The sequence below is a fragment of the Ovis aries genome, chromosome 6 (genome assembly GCF_016772045.2).
Source record: "Ovis aries strain OAR_USU_Benz2616 breed Rambouillet chromosome 6, ARS-UI_Ramb_v3.0, whole genome shotgun sequence".
In the NCBI taxonomy this organism is placed as follows: domain Eukaryota; kingdom Metazoa; phylum Chordata; class Mammalia; order Artiodactyla; family Bovidae; genus Ovis; species Ovis aries.
In genome coordinates, this window is record NC_056059.1 from 26,180,130 (window position 1) to 26,189,922 (window position 9,793).

The following is a 9,793-nucleotide window of genomic DNA, read 5'->3' on the forward strand; positions in this document are numbered from 1 at the left end:
ATTCAATACATTTTTTTGTATTATACCAGTTGATTGTTTAAGAGGTAAATAGGGAAAGATTGTGTTGATCATGAAATGTCACAATTGAAAGAAGCTTTAGAGGCCACTCGTTAAGACTTCCCTGGTGGCTCAGACGGTAAAGCGTCTGTCTACAATGCGGGAGACCCGGGTTCGAGCCCTGGGTTGGGAAGATCCACTGGAGAAGGAAATGGCAGTCCACTCCAGTACTATTGCCTGGAAAATCCCATGGACAGTTGGGCCTGGTACGCTACAGTCTATGGGGTCGCAAAGAGTCGGACACGACTGAGCGACTTCACTCTCACTTAGAGGACATCTAATGCAAACCTAAGTCTCTTCGGCTACATCCCAGGTCTGCCGTTTTCTAATTGGTGCTTGAGTATGGTTCTCTCACGAGAGAGGAGAGAGGGACTAGTATTTACTGACCATCAACTTGGTAGTGCAAGTTCATGTGCCCAACTGCACAGTTGAGAGCAAAGAAACATTGTAGACAGACGCTTTACCGTCTGAGCCACCAGGGAAGTCTTGGAGTTTGGAGCAGAGAAAGGATTATTGTAGGACTGTGTAAGGAGATGGATGACTCCTTGCTCTAAACCGCAACCCCCCCAAACCACCCCCACCTCCATCCCCCGCCCCCAAACCTGGCTCCCTGAAGGGTTTTGGCAACACATTTTATTAAAGCCTGGTGAAGGATGGAGGGAGTTGCAAGGTGTACAATCAGCTGGTTTACAATTTTCTGATTGACTGAAAGTGAGGTATCTCAGGTAAACTGCAGCCCTAGGTGACAGAAGGCCTGGGGCTCTGTGCTCAGAGTTATCAAGTAACATCTTCCATTCTGTGAAGGATTTTCACATCTGTAAAACAATTCAGGCAGTGTGCATTAAATACTATTATCTGGGTATTTCAGAGAGGAGCTAAAGCAGAGGATTTAGGGAAAGGCCACATGGAAGGCCCTAAATCTTTCCAAATTTGATAGATGAGAAAAGCACATACTTATTTTTAATAGTTTTGTTATATAAGTACATATAAATAATAAAATCAAATAATAAGTTGTCAAATATATACATTAAAAAAATCAAGCACCAAATATATATATATATATATATACATAGATGTACATGTATATGCACATATAGGCTTTCTTGGTGGCTCAGAGGTAAAGAATCCACCTGCCAATATAGTAGATGTGGGTTCAGTCCCTGGGTCGGAAAGATCCACTGGAGAAGGAAATGGCAACCCACTCCAGTATTCTTGCCTGGGAAATCCCATGGACAGAGGAGCGTGGTGGGCTATAGTCCATGGGGTCGAAAAGAGGCAGACACGACTTAGTGACTAAACAACGGGAAAAACAATATGCACGTATAGCACATGTATATAGAATATTTTTAAACAAAAACTGGATCATACTATGCAGAGTATTTAGTTACTTGTTTTGTTCAAGTTGTGAACTATATTGCCATCAAATATACTTTTAACAGGAAATTCCTTTGTGGTCCAGTGGTTAGGACTCTGCACTTCCACTGCAGGGGGTACAAGTTTGATCTCTACTTGGTGAGCTAAGATCCCATATGCTGTGTGGTGCAGTAAAAAATATATCATATATATAATGCATATTGAGCTTCCCTTGTGGCTCAGCTGGTAAAGAATCAGCCTGCAATGTGGGAGACTTGGGTTGGATCCCTGGGTTGGGAAGATCCCCTGGAGAAGGGAAAGACTACCCACTCCAGTATTCTGGCCTAGAGAATTCCATGGACTGGATAGTCTGTGGGATTGCAGAGAGTCACATGATTGAGCAACTTTCACATCATGCATATATATGTATATTTTATAAATATGTGTGTGTACTTCTTCCACATAATTTTGATGTCTGTATAATATTCTGTTATATAATTTACTGAGCCAAATTCGCTAGTAATAGACATTTAGATTATTGTTAATTGTTACAGATTATAAACAATGCTTCCGTGAGTATCTTTTTAGTTCTAACTTCACATAAATCCTTATTTATTTAGGATATATTCTTAAAAGTAGGATTGCTGCATCAGAGGATTGTCCCTGCTGTTTATTCTCTTATATAGTTTGCTAGGTTTTTCCTCAGAGAGTGTATAAAATTTACACTCTGGTCAGAACTATATTAGAGATCTTATTTCCTGAGACCTTACTAGTGCTAGATATTATCTATTTTTAATGTTTTTCATTGGGATAAATAGATAAATCTATTTGTTATCAGAATATAGTAAGTCTGAACATTTTTCTCTGATTATACCTTTTTTATTTCTATTTTTATGTGTTTGCTTTTATTTGTTAAAATTTCTTTCTTCAAGAACAATGCTAAAAAAAGTCAAGACACAAATTGGCCGTGGTACCATCACCTAAACTCATCAGTGTTTCATCTATCCTCAGTTCAGTTCAGTCATTCAGTCGTGTCCGACTCTTTGTGACCTCATGAATTGCAGCACGCCAGGCCTCCCTGTCCATCACCAACTCCCAGAGTTCACTCAGACTCACGTCCATAGAATCTATGATGCCATCCAACCATCTTATCCTCTGTTGTCCCCTTCTCCTCCCACCTTCAATTTTTCCCAACATCACGGTCTTTTCAAATGAGTTAGTTCTTCACATTAGGTGGCCAAAGTATTGGAGTTTTAGCTTCAGCAGAAGTCCTTCCAATGAGTATTCAGGACTGATTTCCTTTTGGATCTCCTTGCAGTCCAAGGGACTCTCAAGAGTCTTCTTCAACACCACAATTCAAAAGCATCAATTCTTCAGTGCTCAGCGTTCTTTATAGTCCAACTCTCATATCCATACATGATTACTGGCAAAACCATGGCTTTGAATAGATGGGCCATTGTCGGCAAAGTAACGTCTCTGCTTTTTAATACGCTGTCTAGGTTGATCATAGCTTTTCATCCAAGGACCAAGTGTCTTTTAATTTCATGGCTGCAGTCACCATCTGCAGTGATTTTGGTGCCCCCAAAATAAAGTCTCTCCGTGTTTCCATTGTTTCCCCATCCATTTGCCATGAAGTGATGGGACCAGATGCCATGATCTTAGTTTTCCAAGTGTTGAGTTTTAAGCCAACTTTTAAACTCTCCTCTTTCACTTTCATCAAGAGGCTCTGTAGTTCTTCTTCACTTTCTGCCATAAGAGTGGTGTCATCGGCTTACCTGAAGTTATTGATATTTCTCCCAGCAATCTTGATTCCAGGTTGTGCTTCATCCAGCCCAGCATTTCTCATGATGTACTCTGCATATAAGTTAAATAAGCAGGGTGACAATGTACAACCTTAATGGACTCCTTTCCTGATTTGGAACCAGTCTGTTGTTCCATGTCTACCTCTAGCAGTTGTTTCTTGCCTTACATACAGATTTCTCTGGAGGCAGGTAAGGTGGTCTGGTATTCCCATCTCTTTAAGAATTTTCCACAATTTGTTGTGATCCACATAGTCAAAGGCTTTGGCGTAGTCAACAAAGCAGAAGTGGATGTTTTTTCTGGAATTCTCTTGCTTTTTCAATGATCCAGCAGATATTGGCTGTTTGATCACTGGTTCCTCTGCCTTTTCTAAATCCAACTTAAGTTGAAACCTCTGCCTGCAAACCCCTTTCCTTAGTCATATTTCCATATCAGAAAAATACAAATTAGAATACCTACTTTATAGAGTTGTCATAATTAATTTGGATCAACTTTTTAAAGTATTTAAGAGACAGATAAGTTATAGTTATCATCAATATTATTTCACCCGCTATAAGTTTCTCTTTGGTCCCCTTCACCCCCACGAGACAAGCTATTGAGTGACATAAACTTCCTTGACCACCATTCTGGCTGTTCCTAAGACAGTCGATTTTATGCTTTTGTTTAATTGTAAAAAAGTAACAAAACAGATTTTTATGAAATTATGTCAGACATAGTCCCTACTTTATTCTTTTCTTCCTTCTGATATTTTTAACTCAAAATCCCTATTGGATATCAATTTCTGTTTTAACTCCTGTGGGCAAAGTTCAGGTAGCCTGCTTATAGCCAATAGAATGGACTTCAGAGTCTCAGATAAGAATGCGGTGTTTCTCAGAGTCCTTTGGCCCTAGAGGCGCTTGTTTCTCTGAACTTTTACACACAGAAAAGCATTTTTCAGGTAATGTCTAAGCACATGCCCAAAGCTATCTCCAACTAGCTACTGTGCTTCAAGTGTCCACAGACAGTTTATGTTCAATCTGATCAAAAGGAAACAATTGTCCTCTATTGGGCACTTTTGTCGCCCCCTTTAAATCTGCTTTTCCTCATGAACTCACTATTTTGTTCAGTGACATCCTTCCTACTGTTGTCTCCCAAGTTAAAAATTAGGCTCTCTCAGGACTTCCCTGGTGGCCCAATGGTTAGGATTCAGCACTCTGACGCCATGGCCCGAGTTCGGTCCCTGGTCAGGGAACTGAGATGTTGCAAGCCATGTGGCGCAGCCAAAAACAAAATTAGTGTCTCTCTTCTTCCCCATGCTCCAGCATCAAATTAATTACTCAGTCCTATAGGTTTAATCTTCTAAATATTTGTTTTCTGTAATCTCTCTATTCTTTGACTGCATTTTTAGTTTAGGCCATTTTAAGCCTAAGCTTTACAGTGGCCTCTTAATGACTTCTAATTCCATTGAATCTAATCCCTGCCATCAAACTGATTGTTCTAAGAGACAAATCTGATCATACCTTTCCCATGCTTAACATCCTTTGCTAATATGGGGCCTGTGGAGCTGGAGCCAAGATCCAAGAGGTAACCAGAGCTTGCAGAATTGGGGCCAGTGAAACAGTCAGAGCTAAGGGGATCTGTGGGAACACCAGGCCAAAGCAAAGGAGAAAATCAAGGATCAGGAGCTTGGTACATAAAAGGAAAATGAGAAAATAAGTAGCTAAGGATATTGAAAGCCAAATTTTCACTGTATAAGCAGAAAGTTTTAAATATGGGAAGGCTGAAGGCTAGAAAGAATTGTGTAGGATTATACTGGAAATAGAAGTATCAGTGTGAACTCAAACTTTAGATAGATAATACAGTTGTATGTGTATATGTTTGAGTAACACTTCGCCCACTAAGAGAACCTAGTAGCAATGAACGCATCTAATTTCCAGATCTTGGTTCTAAAAACCATTCCCCACTGAAAGGAATCAGAGCTTCTTGGAGAATTAGCACATTACAGGAGCAGGGGAAGTACAAGGTAAGTCTATGAAGTCCCACTGTACCAAAACATAAAGTAAAGCGCAAAGGTGATGGAGAGTATAAAAAGGACATTGGAGCCAGTTTGAAGGAGCTCCCACTGGCCAAACTGGAGGTAATCTGAGCATTAGAATAAATAATGATACTATCAGGTTATAAGCCATTTTAAAAAATGATCATCCATGAACCCATACTGATAAAAACACACAAACACACAAATGAGAAACAAAAGTAAGCACTTCTTTATAACATAATGTCAGATAATAAATGTGGAAGAAATAAAGTTGTTATAAAATTACCTTTTGGTGACCATTATAGTAATACTTGAGCTTCCCTTGTGGCTCAGCTGGTAAAGAATCTGCCTGCAATGAAGGAGACCTGGATTTGACTCCTGGGTTGGGAAGATCCCTTGGAGAAGGGAAAGGCTCCCTACTGCAGTATTCTGGCCTGGAGAATTCCATGGACTTCCGTGGGATCCAAAGAGTCCAACACAACTAAGGGACTTTCACTTTCATAGTAATACTTGGGCTGCCAACAAGCAGGAGACACTGGTTCAATCTCTGGGTCAGAATGATCCCCTGGAGGAGAGCACGGCAACCCACTCCAGTATTCTTGCCTGGAGAATCCCATGGACAGAGGAGCCTGGTGGGCTACAGTCCATAGCATCACAAAGAGCTGGACACGACTAAATCGACTTAGCACAGGTGCACAGATAGTAATACTTTACTCAGACAAGTGCTAAATTGATTGGGAGAAAATTTGTTAAGGAACAGAATAGTTACATAACCTCAGTGTAACTCCCTACAAAATATATACCATTTAAAAAGGCAAAATAGAAACTTCATAGCTGAGAAACCTTGCAGATGCTTTCCTAACTATGTTATCAAAGTTAAAATCACCAGTAATAGGACAAATCAACTTTGTGCATCTCCTAATATGAAACACCAAGAACACAGTATATCTTTTGTGGTGTTCCTGCCAAAAATGCATAATCGACTCTAATCATGAGGAAACATCAGACAAATCCAAACAGAAGACAGTCTATAACATAATTAACCTGTACTCTTCAAAATGCCAATGTCCCAACAGGGGAAGACTTGAGGAACTATTCCAGATCTGAAGAAACATAGCAATTAAATACAACACTTGAAACTGGATTGAATCTTGGACCAAAAGAAAAAAAAATGTTTTTGCCATAATGGAAATTGGTTGTATTTAATCCCTTGGTGAAATTACTGTTTCTTCAAGATCCAACTCAGGTATCACTTCACCCATTAAATTTATGTTGACCCATATGACCCTGACTTCCCTGTGGCTCAGACAGTAAAGAATCTGCCTGCAATGCAGGAGACCCAGGTTAGATCCCTGGGTTGGTAAGATCCCCTAGAGAAGGGATTGGCTACCCGTTCCAGTATTCTTGCCTGGAGAATCCCTGGGACTGAGAAGCCTAGCAGGCTGCAGTCCCTGGAGTCGCAAAGAGTTGGACACGACTGAGCAAGTGACACTTTCACTTTCATGCAACTCTGGGGCTTCCAAGGTGGCACTAGTGGTAAAGAACCTGCCTGCCAATGCAGGTAGATGTAAGAGACACAGTTTCAATCCCTGGCTCCGGAAGATCCCCACGAGGAGAGCATGGCAATCCACTCCAGTATTCTATCGGCTTTCCTGGTGACTCACTCAGATGGTAAAGAATCTACCTGTAGTACAGGAGACCCACGTTTGATTCCTGGGTCGGGAAGATCCCCTGGAGAAGGGAATGGCAATCCCCCCTAGTATTCTTGCCTGGGGAATACCATGGACAGAGGAACCTGGCAGGCTAGAGTCGATGGGGTAGCAAAGAGTAGGACACGGCTGAGCGACTAACACATGCAACTCTCCTCCGTCAGTGCCTTCCATTGTGCTGCCTCTAAACCAGCTGCAAGGTGTTACTATTGCAATTAACAGTAATTTTAAGTAACATTTATTAAGAACTTACCATATGATAAGATATGGTCATGTGTATAAGTACGTACTACTATGTAAGTATAAGTAAGATGCTAATGCAGTTACTTTTAATCCTCACAAGGACTCTGTGAGGTAGGTCCTAGTTGTTGTTCAGTTGCTCGGTCATGCCCCACTCTGCCACCCCATGGACTGTAGCACACCAGGCTTCTCTGTCCTTCACTATCTCCCAGAGTTTTCTCAAACTCATGTCCATTGTGTTGGTGTGCCATCCAACCATTTTATTCTCTGTCGCCCCCTTCTTCTCTTGCCCTCAATCTTTCTCAGCATCAGGGTCTTTTCCAATGAGTCGGCTCTCCACATCAGGTGGCCAAAATATTGGAGCTTTAGCTTCAGCATCAGTCCTTCCAAAAATAGTCAGGGCTGATTTCCTTTAGGATTAACTGGTTTGATGTTGCAGTCCAAGGGACTCTCAAGAGTCTTCTCCAGCACCACAGTTCAAAAGCATCAATTATTTGGCACTCAGCCTTCTTTATGTCCAACTCTTTCATGACTACTGGAAAAACCATAGCTTTGACTATACAGACCTTTGTCAACAAAGTGATGTCTCTGCTTTTTAATACATTAAGTTTGTCATAGCTTTTCTTCCAAGGAGCAAGTGTCTTTTAATTTCATGGCTGCAGTCACCATCTGCAGTAATTTTGGAGCCCAAGAAAATAAAGTCTGTCACGGTTTCCATTTTTTCACCATCTATATGGCATGAAGTGATGGGACCGGATGCTGTAATATTAATTTTTGAAATGTTGAGTTTTAAGCCAGCTGTTTCATTCTCCTCCTTCTCCTTCATTAAGAGGCTCTTTAGTCCCTCTTTACTTTCTGCCACTGGGATGATGTCATCTGGATATCTGAAGTTATTAATGTTTCTCCTACCAATCTTGATTCTAGCTTGTGCTTCATCCAGCTTGGCATTTTGCATGATGTAATCTACATATAAGTTAAATCAGCAGGGTGACAATATACAGCCTTAACATACTCCTTTCCCAGTTTTGAACCAGTCTGTTGTTCCATGTCTGGTTCTAACTGTTTCTTCTTGACCTGCATGCAGGTTTCTCAGGATACAGGCCTGGTATTCCCATCTCTTTAAGAATTTCCCACAGTTTGTTGTGATCCACACAGGCAAAGGCTTTAGCTTAGTCAATGAAGCAGAAATAGATGTTTTTCTGGAATTCCCTTGCTTTTTCTATGATCCAATAAATGTTGGCAATTTGATCTCTGGTTCCTTTGCCTTTTCTAAATCCAGTTTATACATCTGAAAATTCTTAGTTCATGTACTGTTGAAGCCTAGCTTGAAGGATTTTGAGCATTACCTTTCTAGAATGTGAAATGAGCTCAATTGTGTAGTAATTTGAACATTCTTTGGCATTGCCCTGCTTTGGGATTTGAAAGCCCAAGTCCTAGTACTAATCCCATTTTTTGCCCAAGTTGACATAAACAGGAGGTGGCTGAGCCTGGGCTTGTGTTCAAGTCTGTCTGACTACAAATCCCATGTTCTTAACCACTGTATCCATTACCTTTAATCTTTCACCTGTCTCTCCTACTAGTCTGTAACTTCCTTGAGACCGGAGGGTTTATATCTTTTTTTTTTTCTATTCCCAACCCTTAACCTTATCACAATTCTTAATGTGTAGTAAGTGCTCAGTCAATATATTTTCTCCTTAAGTTTTATGTAATGTAACTATGAATTATCTCAAATGTTCAAAAGAGAAAAAAGGTATGTGTGTGTGGTGATTGAAAGAGAGTCAGGAGTGGAAGGGAGAACACTGGTTTTATCAGAACCCTAAAAGAAGCAGATGATACTCTCAAGCTGGGTAATTTGAGAAAAGTAAAGAATTTGAAAACAGGACTAGGGACTTCCTGGTGGTGCAGTGGTTAGGCCTCCATGCTTCCACTGCCGGGGGCACAGGTTCTATCCCTGCTCAGGGAAGTTCTACAAGTCTCACACTGTGGGAAAAAAAAAAAGGACTATATACTAAGGATTGGACAGGGCCTTGGAAAACCAAAAGAAATGGTACAGTAACTGAGAGTTAACAATGGGAAAATATTTACATTTCTCAATCTGAAGGAGTAAGAGGACAGGGCAGTAAGTTGCAACTGTCCTGGAAAATCAAAGCCAGAAGTTTTGGTATTCAGATGCAGTGGAAAATGGACCAATTTAGTTTTCTCTTTCCAGAGTAGCATTTTTATTGATGGATGCTAAAGAATGTTTTGTGTCTGCCAAAGAAATATTTGTAGCCAAAACTGAGAAGTTTATTCACCAAAATTTAGTTTTTTGTTTCTGTCTGCTCCCCTTCATGGGCCCACAGTATGGAAACCGATGTTCAGGATTCAGCAGATTCAGGCATGGTAACTTACTGGATATTTCCAGTACTCGACGCAATAAATGCAAACGCCAAAATCCAGAGTGAGCTGGGAGGAGAAGGCCTCATAGCAGGAGTTACGACTTTTGGTGAAGGCACATAGCCAGCCCAAAGCCACCCCAAAGTCAGTAATCTAGGACCTCGTTCTCTTCCTTCCCTCCAGTCCTCTAAAACTACAAGGATAAGGAGCCTGTTGTCTACAGTGGACCATACAAGTCGACCTC